General features: G+C 53.1%; 6 non-coding genes and 5 pseudogenes across 6 annotated transcripts; 10 read left to right on the forward strand and 1 right to left on the reverse strand.

Moving 5' to 3' along the window:
- Positions 1-308: 308 nt before the first annotated feature.
- Positions 309-427, forward strand: LOC144130538 (5S ribosomal RNA). Its single transcript, XR_013314148.1, has one exon. It is a non-coding gene; the product is annotated as a 5S ribosomal RNA (ribosomal RNA).
- A 582-nt stretch (positions 428-1009) lies between these two features.
- Positions 1010-1128, forward strand: LOC144130581 (5S ribosomal RNA; annotated as a pseudogene).
- A 591-nt stretch (positions 1129-1719) lies between these two features.
- LOC144131118 (5S ribosomal RNA) lies at positions 1720-1838 on the forward strand. Its single transcript, XR_013314534.1, has one exon. It is a non-coding gene; the product is annotated as a 5S ribosomal RNA (ribosomal RNA).
- Positions 1839-3400: 1562 nt separating this feature from the next.
- On the forward strand, positions 3401-3516 carry LOC144130664 (5S ribosomal RNA; annotated as a pseudogene).
- A 591-nt stretch (positions 3517-4107) lies between these two features.
- LOC144131156 (5S ribosomal RNA) lies at positions 4108-4226 on the forward strand. The gene has a single exon (XR_013314573.1). It is a non-coding gene; the product is annotated as a 5S ribosomal RNA (ribosomal RNA).
- Positions 4227-4808: 582 nt separating this feature from the next.
- On the forward strand, positions 4809-4927 carry LOC144130632 (5S ribosomal RNA; annotated as a pseudogene).
- A 582-nt stretch (positions 4928-5509) lies between these two features.
- LOC144130897 (5S ribosomal RNA) lies at positions 5510-5628 on the forward strand. The gene has a single exon (XR_013314324.1). It is a non-coding gene; the product is annotated as a 5S ribosomal RNA (ribosomal RNA).
- Positions 5629-6211: 583 nt separating this feature from the next.
- LOC144131119 (5S ribosomal RNA) lies at positions 6212-6330 on the forward strand. Its single transcript, XR_013314536.1, has one exon. It is a non-coding gene; the product is annotated as a 5S ribosomal RNA (ribosomal RNA).
- Positions 6331-7893: 1563 nt separating this feature from the next.
- Positions 7894-8009, forward strand: LOC144130665 (5S ribosomal RNA; annotated as a pseudogene).
- Positions 8010-8600: 591 nt separating this feature from the next.
- LOC144130898 (5S ribosomal RNA) lies at positions 8601-8719 on the forward strand. Its single transcript, XR_013314325.1, has one exon. It is a non-coding gene; the product is annotated as a 5S ribosomal RNA (ribosomal RNA).
- A 576-nt stretch (positions 8720-9295) lies between these two features.
- LOC144130759 (U6 spliceosomal RNA) lies at positions 9296-9391 on the reverse strand (annotated as a pseudogene).
- Positions 9392-12757: the final 3366 nt, after the last annotated feature.

The following is a 12757-nucleotide window of genomic DNA, read 5'->3' on the forward strand; positions in this document are numbered from 1 at the left end:
AGTTAGCGCATAAGACTGCGCAGTAGCGCACAATTAGCGTTCATCGATATAGTCGACACGCTTTCCTTGCCCGGTCCATGTGTCAACACCAGAGGCTTGCTCCCGCTGCTCTTTCGATGCATGCCGCAGTGCGTTACGATCGCCAGAATGGCTGAGAAAAGCCCAGGGCACGTAATTGCACGCTCGGCGCCTGTTGCCACGAGCGAGGGAAGTATTCGTGCGAAGTTTTGCATTCGGGAGCGGCTGCATACACTACAGTATAAAGGAGGCTATGACACTACATAAGCGCTTCGAAAAGTGTATTTCTCGCCATCGGCCATACCATGCTGAATACGCCGGTTTTCGTCCGATCACCGAAGCTAAGCAGCATTGGGCTCAGTCAGTACTTGGGAGGGAGACCACCTGGGAACACCGAGTGCTGATGGCACTTCTTTTGCATTTTTTTCGTCTGTAACGCTTTTTTTTTGCCTCATAGTTATATCATTTATCCGATATGCCTCGTGCAACTGTAGGAGGTTTCGCGTTATTGTTATAAATAACACATTCCCACTGGCAATGTACGTACGTGCGGACGCGAAATTCCGTGCACGCGTGCTTGCGGCAAAACTGAAAAGCGACCGCCCGGCTGTCATTCTGACGTCTACGGCGGCGTGTACAGTGCAGATTAAACTCGGCAATGCGCCTAGATAACAGGGAGTCCCAGTTAGCGCATAAGACTGCGCAGTAGCGCACAATTAGCGTTCATCGATATAGTCGACACGCTTTCCTTGCCCGGTTCATGTGTCAACACCAGAGGCTTGCTCCCGCTGCTCTTTCCATGCATGCCGCAGTGCGTTACGATCGCCAGAACGGCTGAGAAAAGCCCAGGGCACGTAATTGCACGCTCGGCGCCTGTTGCCACGAGCGAGGGAAGTATTCGTGCGAAGTTTTGCATTCGGGAGCGGCTGCATACACTACAGTATAAAGGAGGCTATGACACTACATAAGCGCTTCGAAAAGTGTATTTCTCGCCATCGGCCATACCATGCTGAATACGCCTGTTCTCGTCCAATCACCGAAGCTAAGCAGCATTGGGCTCGGTCAGTACTTGGGAGGGAGACCACCTGGGAACACCGAGTGCTGATGGCACTTCTTTTGCATTTTTTTCGTCTCTAACGCTTTTTTTTTTGCCTCATAGTTATATCATTTATCCGATATGCCTCGTGCAACTGTAGGAGGTTTCGCGTTATTGTTATAAATAACACATTCCCACTGGCAATGTACGTACGTGCGGACGCGAAATTCCGTGCACGCGTGCTTGCGGCAAAACTGAAAAGCGACCGCCCGGCTTCCCGGCTGTCATTCTGACGTCTACGGCGGCGTGTACAGTGCAGATTAAACTCGGCAATGCGCCTAGATAACAGGGAGTCCCAGTTAGCGCATAAGACTGCGCAGTAGCGCACAATTAGTGTTCATCGATATAGTCGACACGCTTTCCTTGCCCGGTCCATGTGTCAACACCAGAGGCTTGCTCCCGCTGCTCTTTCGATGCATGCCGCAGTGCGTTACGATCGCCAGAACGGCTGAGAAAAGCCCAGGGCACGTAATTGCACGCTCGGCGCCTGTTGCCACGAGCGAGGGAAGTATTCGTGCGAAGTTTTGCATTCGGGAGCGGCTGCATACACTACAGTATAAAGGAGGCTATGACACTACATAAGCGCTTCGAAAAGTGTGTTTCTCGCCATCGGCCATACCATGCTGAATACGCCGGTTCTCGTCCGATCACCGAAGCTAAGCAGCATTGGGCTCGGTCAGTACTTGGGAGGGAGACCACCTGGGAGCACCGAGTGCTGATGGCACTTCTTTTGCATTTTTTTCGTCTCTAACGCTTTTTTTTTGCCTCATAGTTATATCATTTATCCGATATGCCTCGTGCAACTGTAGGAGGTTTCGCGTTATTGTTATAAATAACACATTCCCACTGGCAATGTACGTACGTGCGGACGCGAAATTCCGTGCACGCGTGCTTGCGGCAAAACTGAAAAGCGACCGCCCGGCTGTCATTCTGACGTCTACGGCGGCGTGTACAGTGCAGATTAAACTCGGCAATGCGCCTAGATAACAGGGAGTCCCAGTTAGCGCATAAGACTGCGCAGTAGCGCACAATTAGCGTTCATCGATATAGTCGACACGCTTTCCTTGCCCGGTCCATGTGTCAACACCAGAGGCTTGCTCCCGCTGCTCTTTCGATGCATGCCGCAGTGCGTTACGATCGCCAGAACGGCTGAGAAAAGCCCAGGGCACGTAATTGCACGCTCGGCGCCTGTTGCCACGAGCGAGGGAAGTATTCGTGCGAAGTTTTGCATTCGGGAGCGGCTGCATACACTACAGTATAAAGGAGGCTATGGCACTACATAAGCGCTTCGAAAAGTGTATTTCTCGCCATCGGCCATTTTTTTTCTTTATTACCGGTAAACAATACATAAAAATCTCTAGCCACACTTTGGCCGAGACAATGGGTTAAAACTTTTTCATGTTAATCAGTTCATCCATAACTGCCACCCAGTCCGGCGGCTGGGGTTGACTGCGGAGAACATCTCTCAGGAAAACTGCACTTTCTATAAAGTTTTCTCTCACTGGTCGCACATTTGCGTCGGCGTGCCTGGCCGCCATTCTCGTTTTCCAGATGCTGTGGAGGCCCAGTAGCATAAACATGTCGTAAGGAACCTCCTCACTTTCTATAGGTAGAAACCGGATGCCATAAGGAGTTACAGGTAGTTCTTTCTTCAATGTTCTTTGCAAGATGTCCCAGTGGAAAACCGGGTCCCAGCAGTCGATAAACACATGTTCGATGGTCTCGGGTTTTTTGCAGAGTATGCAGTCGGTGGTCCAGGGCACAAAAATGCCTTTATCGTTTAGCCATGTTTTCACCGGAAGGGTACCGGTATGAAGTTTAAAGAAAAAGGATTTGACAGTCGGTCTTACCGGCATCTTCTTAACTCGCTTTAACACATCTTTGCCTGGGCCTCCGCAGCAAAAGGAACGGTATAAGGGAGCAGGTATAAATATATCTAGCAAATCTTTGTACAGTTTGTTCCTGGGTACAGCAGATAGATACTGTGTAGAAAAGTGAGCGCTCAAAGTGCGAAAGGCTGCCACAACTTCACGCAAAAAACCTGTTACAGCACGATTCGTGGCCGGGTAACTGGACACAACAAATTCCGGCAACACGTTGCCTAAGCGCACCTGCAACATTGTGCGCAACAAGGGATCGGTTTGATCACGTAGAAACAAAACTCTTGAGACAACTTGCTGCAGAAACAAATTAGAAAGACCAAGGCCGCCCCTTTTGACCGGAAGGAACAGATTAACTCGACTTGTTCGCTCCCAATTTGAGCTCCAAATAAAGACAGCAAACACTCTATGCAGCTTCCATGCTGAATACGCCGGTTCTCGTCCGATCACCGAAGCTAAGCAGCATTGTGCTCGGTCAGTACTTGGGAGGGAGACCACCTGGGAACACCGAGTGCTGATGGCACTTCTTTTGCATTTTTTTCGTCTCTAACGCTTTTTTTTTGCCTCATAGTTATATCATTTATCCGATATGCCTCGTGCAACTGTAGGAGGTTTCGCGTTATTGTTATAAATAACACATTCCCACTGGCAATGTACGTACGTGCGGACGCGAAATTCCGTGCACGCGTGCTTGCGGCAAAACTGAAAAGCGACCGCCCGGCTTCCCGGCTGTCATTCTGACGTCTACGGCGGCGTGTACAGTGCAGATTAAACTCGGCAACGCGCCTAGATAACAGGGAGTCCCAGTTAGCGCATAAGACTGCGCAGTAGCGCACAATTAGCGTTCATCGATATAGTCGACACGCTTTCCTTGCCCGGTCCATGTGTCAACACCAGAGGCTTGCTCCCGCTGCTCTTTCGATGCATGCCGCAGTGCGTTACGATCGCCAGAATGGCTGAGAAAAGCCCAGGGCACGTAATTGCACGCTCGGCGCCTGTTGCCACGAGCGAGGGAAGTATTCGTGCGAAGTTTTGCATTCGGGAGCGGCTGCATACACTACAGTATAAAGGAGGCTATGACACTACATAAGCGCTTCGAAAAGTGTATTTCTCGCCATCGGCCATACCATGCTGAATACGCCGGTTTTCGTCCGATCACCGAAGCTAAGCAGCATTGGGCTCGGTCAGTACTTGGGAGGGAGACCACCTGGGAACACCGAGTGCTGATGGCACTTCTTTTGCATTTTTTTCGTCTGTAACGCTTTTTTTTTGCCTCATAGTTATATCATTTATCCGATATGCCTCGTGCAACTGTAGGAGGTTTCGCGTTATTGTTATAAATAACACATTCCCACTGGCAATGTACGTACGTGCGGACGCGAAATTCCGTGCACGCGTGCTTGCGGCAAAACTGAAAAGCGACCGCCCGGCTGTCATTCTGACGTCTACGGCGGCGTGTACAGTGCAGATTAAACTCGGCAATGCGCCTAGATAACAGGGAGTCCCAGTTAGCGCATAAGACTGCGCAGTAGCGCACAATTAGCGTTCATCGATATAGTCGACACGCTTTCCTTGCCCGGTTCATGTGTCAACACCAGAGGCTTGCTCCCGCTGCTCTTTCCATGCATGCCGCAGTGCGTTACGATCGCCAGAACGGCTGAGAAAAGCCCAGGGCACGTAATTGCACGCTCGGCGCCTGTTGCCACGAGCGAGGGAAGTATTCGTGCGAAGTTTTGCATTCGGGAGCGGCTGCATACACTACAGTATAAAGGAGGCTATGACACTACATAAGCGCTTCGAAAAGTGTATTTCTCGCCATCGGCCATACCATGCTGAATACGCCTGTTCTCGTCCAATCACCGAAGCTAAGCAGCATTGTGCTCGGTCAGTACTTGGGAGGGAGACCACCTGGGAACACCGAGTGCTGATGGCACTTCTTTTGCATTTTTTTCGTCTCTAACGCTTTTTTTTTGCCTCATAGTTATATCATTTATCCGATATGCCTCGTGCAACTGTAGGAGGTTTCGCGTTATTGTTATAAATAACACATTCCCACTGGCAATGTACGTACGTGCGGACGCGAAATTCCGTGCACGCGTGCTTGCGGCAAAACTGAAAAGCGACCGCCCGGCTGTCATTCTGACGTCTACGGCGGCGTGTACAGTGCAGATTAAACTCGGCAATGCGCCTAGATAACAGGGAGCCCCAGTTAGCGCATAAGACTGCGCAGTAGCGCACAATTAGCGTTCATCGATATAGTCGACACGCTTTCCTTGCCCGGTCCATGTGTCAACACCAGAGGCTTGCTCCCGCTGCTCTTTCGATGCATGCCGCAGTGCGTTACGATCGCCAGAATGGCTGAGAAAAGCCCAGGGCACGTAATTGCACGCTCGGCGCCTGTTGCCACGAGCGAGGGAAGTATTCGTGCGAAGTTTTGCATTCGGGAGCGGCTGCATACACTACAGTATAAAGGAGGCTATGACACTACATAAGCGCTTCGAAAAGTGTATTTCTCGCCATCGGCCATACCATGCTGAATACGCCGGTTCTCGTCCGATCACCGAAGCTAAGCAGCATTGGGCTCGGTCAGTACTTGGGAGGGAGACCACCTGGGAACACCGAGTGCTGATGGCACTTCTTTTGCATTTTTTTTCCTCACTAACGCTTTTTTTTTGCCTTATAGTTATATCATTTATCCGATATGCCTCGTGCAACTGTAGGAGGTTTCGCGTTATTGTTATAAATAACACATTCCCACTGGCAATGTACGTACGTGCGGACGCGAAATTCCGTGCACGCGTGCTTGCGGCAAAACTGAAAAGCGACCGCCCGGCTGTCATTCTGACGTCTACGGCGGCGTGTACAGTGCAGATTAAACTCGGCAATGCGCCTAGATAACAGGGAGTCCCAGTTAGCGCATAAGACTGCGCAGTAGCGCACAATTAGCGTTCATCGATATAGTCGACACGCTTTCCTTGCCCGGTTCATGTGTCAACACCAGAGGCTTGCTCCCGCTGCTCTTTCCATGCATGCCGCAGTGCGTTACGATCGCCAGAACGGCTGAGAAAAGCCCAGGGCACGTAATTGCACGCTCGGCGCCTGTTGCCACGAGCGAGGGAAGTATTCGTGCGAAGTTTTGCATTCGGGAGCGGCTGCATACACTACAGTATAAAGGAGGCTATGACACTACATAAGCGCTTCGAAAAGTGTGTTTCTCGCCATCGGCCATACCATGCTGAATACGCCGGTTCTCGTCCGATCACCGAAGCTAAGCAGCATTGGGCTCGGTCAGTACTTGGGAGGGAGACCACCTGGGAGCACCGAGTGCTGATGGCACTTCTTTTGCATTTTTTTCGTCTCTAACGCTTTTTTTTTGCCTCATAGTTATATCATTTATCCGATATGCCTCGTGCAACTGTAGGAGGTTTCGCGTTATTGTTATAAATAACACATTCCCACTGGCAATGTACGTACGTGCGGACGCGAAATTCCGTGCACGCGTGCTTGCGGCAAAACTGAAAAGCGACCGCCCGGCTGTCATTCTGACGTCTACGGCGGCGTGTACAGTGCAGATTAAACTCGGCAATGCGCCTAGATAACAGGGAGTCCCAGTTAGCGCATAAGACTGCGCAGTAGCGCACAATTAGCGTTCATCGATATAGTCGACACGCTTTCCTTGCCCGGTCCATGTGTCAACACCAGAGGCTTGCTCCCGCTGCTCTTTCGATGCATGCCGCAGTGCGTTACGATCGCCAGAACGGCTGAGAAAAGCCCAGGGCACGTAATTGCACGCTCGGCGCCTGTTGCCACGAGCGAGGGAAGTATTCGTGCGAAGTTTTGCATTCGGGAGCGGCTGCATACACTACAGTATAAAGGAGGCTATGGCACTACATAAGCGCTTCGAAAAGTGTATTTCTCGCCATCGGCCATTTTTTTTTCTTTATTACCGGTAAACAATACATAAAAATCTCTAGCCACACTTTGGCCGAGACAATGGGTTAAAACTTTTTCATGTTAATCAGTTCATCCATAACTGCCACCCAGTCCGGCGGCTGGGGTTGACTGCGGAGAACATCTCTCAGGAAAACTGCACTTTCTATAAAGTTTTCTCTCACTGGTCGCACATTTGCGTCGGCGTGCCTGGCCGCCATTCTCGTTTTCCAGATGCTGTGGAGGCCCAGTAGCATAAACATGTCGTAAGGAACCTCCTCACTTTCTATAGGTAGAAACCGGATGCCATAAGGAGTTACAGGTAGTTCTTTCTTCAATGTTCTTTGCAAGATGTCCCAGTGGAAAACCGGGTCCCAGCAGTCGATAAACACATGTTCGATGGTCTCGGGTTTTTTGCAGAGTATGCAGTCGGTGGTCCAGGGCACAAAAATGCCTTTATCGTTTAGCCATGTTTTCACCGGAAGGGTACCGGTATGAAGTTTAAAGAAAAAGGATTTGACAGTCGGTCTTACCGGCATCTTCTTAACTCGCTTTAACACATCTTTGCCTGGGCCTCCGCAGCAAAAGGAACGGTATAAGGGAGCAGGTATAAATATATCTAGCAAATCTTTGTACAGTTTGTTCCTGGGTACAGCAGATAGATACTGTGTAGAAAAGTGAGCGCTCAAAGTGCGAAAGGCTGCCACAACTTCACGCAAAAAACCTGTTACAGCACGATTCGTGGCCGGGTAACTGGACACAACAAATTCCGGCAACACGTTGCCTAAGCGCACCTGCAACATTGTGCGCAACAAGGGATCGGTTTGATCACGTAGAAACAAAACTCTTGAGACAACTTGCTGCAGAAACAAATTAGAAAGACCAAGGCCGCCCCTTTTGACCGGAAGGAACAGATTAACTCGACTTGTTCGCTCCCAATTTGAGCTCCAAATAAAGACAGCAAACACTCTATGCAGCTTCCATGCTGAATACGCCGGTTCTCGTCCGATCACCGAAGCTAAGCAGCATTGTGCTCGGTCAGTACTTGGGAGGGAGACCACCTGGGAACACCGAGTGCTGATGGCACTTCTTTTGCATTTTTTTCGTCTCTAACGCTTTTTTTTTGCCTCATAGTTATATCATTTATCCGATATGCCTCGTGCAACTGTAGGAGGTTTCGCGTTATTGTTATAAATAACACATTCCCACTGGCAATGTACGTACGTGCGGACGCGAAATTCCGTGCACGCGTGCTTGCGGCAAAACTGAAAAGCGACCGCCCGGCTTCCCGGCTGTCATTCTGACGTCTACTGCGGCGTGTACAGTGCAGATTAAACTCGGCAATGCGCCTAGATAACAGGGAGTCCCAGTTAGCGCATAAGACTGCGCAGTAGCGCACAATTAGCGTTCATCGATATAGTCGACACGCTTTCCTTGCCCGGTCCATGTGTCAACACCAGAGGCTTGCTCCCGCTGCTCTTTCGATGCATGCCGCAGTGCGTTACGATCGCCAGAACGGCTGAGAAAAGCCCAGGGCACGTAATTGCACGCTCGGCGCCTGTTGCCACGAGCGAGGGAAGTATTCGTGCGAAGTTTTGCATTCGGGAGCGGCTGCATACACTACAGTATAAAGGAGGCTATGACACTACATAAGCGCTTCGAAAAGTGTATTTCTCGCCATCGGCCATACCATGCTGAATACGCCGGTTCTCGTCCGATCACCGAAGCTAAGCAGCATTGGGCTCGGTCAGTACTTGGGAGGGAGACCACCTGGGAACACCGAGTGCTGATGGCACTTCTTTTGCATTTTTTTCGTCTCTAACGCTTTTTTTTTTGCCTCATAGTTATATCATTTATCCGATATGCCTCGTGCAACTGTAGGAGGTTTCGCGTTATTGTTATAAATAACACATTCCCACTGGCAATGTACGTACGTGCGGACACGAAATTCCGTGCACGCGTGCTTGCGGCAAAACTGAAAAGCGACCGCCCGGCTTCCCGGCTGTCATTCTGACGTCTACGGCGGCGTGTACAGTGCAGATTAAACTCGGCAATGCGCCTAGATAACAGGGAGTCCCAGTTAGCGCATAAGACTGCGCAGTAGCGCACAATTAGCGTTCATCGATATAGTCGACACGCTTTCCTTGCCCGGTCCATGTGTCAACACCAGAGGCTTGCTCCCGCTGCTCTTTCCATGCATGCCGCAGTGCGTTACGATCGCCAGAACGGCTGAGAAAAGCCCAGGGCACGTAATTGCACGCTCGGCGCCTGTTGCCACGAGCGAGGGAAGTATTCGTGCGAAGTTTTGCATTCGGGAGCGGCTGCATACACTACAGTATAAAGGAGGCTATGACACTACATAAGCGCTTCGAAAAGTGTATTTCTCGCCATCGGCCATACCATGCTCAGGGGCCATGCTAATCTTCTCTCTATCGTTCCAATTTTAGTATATGTACTTTGGAAGTACAAATGCCTAGGACTCTGGCATGGATGGTGGCCATCCCACCCGGACCATTTTGCCAACGTACCGTGGACGACGACACCGGGCAAGTATTTGGGTGTTCCGGTCGATGCTTATCGCGAAAGCGAGGAGTATTGGAAGCAGCAAACGAAAGAAGCACGTGACAGAGCTGGAATATGGAAAGGCACCAATCTCTCCATTTTCGCCAGAGCTACAGTCTGCAACCTGTTTTTTATTAGCAAGCTCTGGTATGTGATGCAGGTTTTGCATTGCTCTCGGGTGCACATTCAGAAGTTACACCGGATTTTTGCCGTCTTTATATGGGCTTCCGAATGGGAACGTTGCAGCCGAACGAACCTGTTCCGGCGGGTAAAAGACGGGGGGTTGGGGCTAGGGCACCTCTTTTTAAGGCAGCTGGTGAACCGTTTTTTGTTTTTTCGCGACGTCTCAGACCCGTTCTTGCGCACCGTGTGCCAGGTGAGGCTGCGGCGATTGCTGCCCGAGTTTGTTGTTACCACAGAAGAGCTCTCGGGTGGAATTTTCGGTTACTACAAAGAGATTGTAGCAAGTGTTAGGTTTCTTTCAGCGCGTTTTTCTAGCGATTATTTGTATAAAACTAAAAGAAAGAAGTTTGTGGGAAGCCTGCTAGATTCCCGCCGTGGCGTCTGCGCGGCATCCCGCGTCGCTCTCTTTCCCTTTCTTCCGCCTCGGGCGGCGGAGAGACGGCTGGTGGTTAAATGCTGTCATTCGGCCGCAGCTCCGCCCCCGGCTTCCCAAGGGCCTTTGCCATTGGTGACTTTTGGCGGGAATTCGGGACCCGTTTGGGGTGGTCGCGCGACCTTCCGAGCGGGGCCCGGAGAGAGGAGACCCCTCCGAGACAGCGTAAGGTGCGTACGTTACTGTTCGTCGGAGCCGGCCTCTGCCGTTCGGACCAGTTCATACTCGAGCTCGCCAGCGTGGGTCCTCGATCCGCCGCGGCTCGAGCCTGTCCAGGGGTCCAACGACCTCTGACAGGCGCACCTTGCGTTGACTGCCCACTCTCTCTCGCAAACGGCCCATCGGCCGACACGAGAGAGATCACAGCACTGCCGCGGGGACAATCTCCTGCAGCGGCGTGCTAGCGGCGCGCATTTCTCTTGTTGCCCCGAGCGCGCACCGGAGCCTTGCTCTGAGCGCGCCCCGGGACGGGGTGACTGTTGAGTGTGTGTATGTACCGCTGGAGGACGGCGTCAATAAACGTCTCCTTTGTGAACTTGGAGGCCTGTTTCTTGCGGCGAGCCGCTCTCCTCTCTTCAGAGGTTGAACGCCGCCGCAGCGGTGCCCCAGGGTGCGTGTGGTGACGGCTGATCGGGGCCCTTGGCTCGCGCGAAGCTCGAACCCGCGGTGGGTAGTGGCCTGTGCCTACTGAGAAACCCACAACTGGCGCCCAACGTGCTAAGTCACTGGCTCTTAGCCTTTGATAGCACATTTGCCGAGCAGGTCGCCTTGACGATCACGCTTGCGCACCATGTCTGCCACCCCCATCGGGGCACTCGGCAGCTACGTGTCGGCTCCCTTAGGAGACGAAGCGTCCTTTGATCCGTTGGCTGCTGTTCCTTCGAATAGCCAGACACCGTGGTTGGCCGCGGCCCCCATTGGGGCATACGGCGCTACAACCCCCAACGTCGATCACGCAGCTCCCATTGGAGCTGTATCGGGAGCACCCTGCGGTGCACCCGTCAATCACATGCCTCCGCTGTGCGTGCTTTGCACCCAGTGCGAAAGTGGTGCGTGCGACGCTGCCGCAACCGGCCGTCCTGCACAGCAGCAGCCGTGCCCCGCGAGCAGTCAATTCTGCTCTGGGAACGTCGAGGCGCTGGCCCGGCTCCCTGTGGAAACCGCGCCGCTCATCGAACTGGGCGCCTTGCCCCCTGCGTTCGTGCAGCCCGCCCAAGCCTCCTCTGAGGCCGGGGCGCAGTCGCTGCTAAGAAGTGCTGCCCAGATGATTCAGTCGCTGTCAGGGGCGGTTGAGACGCTTTTGGCTGCGCCGAAGGTGTCTCACCCCGCGGTCAAGTTGCCCATGCCAACATACCGCGGGTATGATGACCTCCTCAGTGCCCGGGATTTCCTTGAGTCCCTCACCCATTACCAGAGAGCTATGGGTCTCACTGATCAGGTTGTGCTTGCACACATGATCCCCGCAGCACTGACTGACACCGCAGCTAGGTGGCATCGGCTTTCCGGCCACCGGGCAGCGACTCTCGAGGAGTTCCGTGCAGCATTCTTGCGCGAATTCCTGCCCGCTGACTATGAGCGTAGGATGCGGCGAGAGTTGGAGCTCCGTACACAGGCTCCGGAGGAGTCACTCCCGGAGTACGTACGTGCGATGGAGGACCTTTTCTCAATCGCCGAGCCCAGAGCCTCGAACGAGGAACGTGTGGAAAGGACTATCAGGCAGGCACATCCGACTTTTTCGGCATACCTGCGCGGAGGCCGGTTCCGAGATTTTGAGGAGCTGGCCGCCGAGGCAAAGCGCATTCAAGGCGACATTCTCGCCGCGCGCGCCTATCGTCCGCCACCGCCGGCAAGCGAGGCCCTCGAGCCACGCTGTGCATGGAGAGGAGCCATGCCCCTACCCAACCGGCGACCACCCGCACACGCTGCCTCTGCAGCCGTTAGCGGGCAAAACGAAGTATGGGAGTTGAGCGATAGAGCTCTCGATCCCTACTCCTACAGGAGACGGACAGCCTGCGCTGCACCGTTTTCTGGACCGCCTGCCCAGGGACGCCAAGCGCCCCAACGCACGGCGGAGGGGGAAACCCGAATCAGCCGGCCCTTTGGCCGTGCAACGGGCGGAACCAGGCAGGGAGAAGCGCCATTGTTCCGCGACCAAGCTCGCGGCGGTGTGCGCTGTTTCCGCTGTCAAGAGACGGGGCACTTAGCGAGAGAATGCCCCGTAACCAGGCCTCCTTTGAGGCAGGGAAATGGCGGCGCGGGTCGGTCGTAAAGGGACGACCGGCCCAGTCCTCGCTAATCCCCTCAGCGTACAGAGCAAGCTCCCTTGCTAATGCGCACGCGCCGTTTATTCCGGTCACCATTGCTGGCCGCGAATTTTTGGCGTTACTGGATACGGGAGCCACTGCCTCCTTGTTCGGTGAAGAGGTGTTGTCCCACTTGCAAAAGCACTCGGTGCGCTTGCGGGACTGCCGTACGACATTCAACCTTGCGAAAGGCGTAGCCCATTCGGCTGGCGCCGCGAGGCTGACTGTCAGGTGGGGAGAGCGGACGAGACGCACTCGTTTCATCCACCTCCCAGGGCTCAGTGTGCCCGTGATTCTCGGAAGGGACTTTCTCCTGAAAACCGGGATCGCGGTGGACATTGCGAATGGCGGC

The sequence above is a fragment of the Amblyomma americanum genome, chromosome 4 (assembly GCF_052857255.1).
Source record: "Amblyomma americanum isolate KBUSLIRL-KWMA chromosome 4, ASM5285725v1, whole genome shotgun sequence".
Lineage (NCBI taxonomy): Eukaryota > Metazoa > Arthropoda > Arachnida > Ixodida > Ixodidae > Amblyomma > Amblyomma americanum.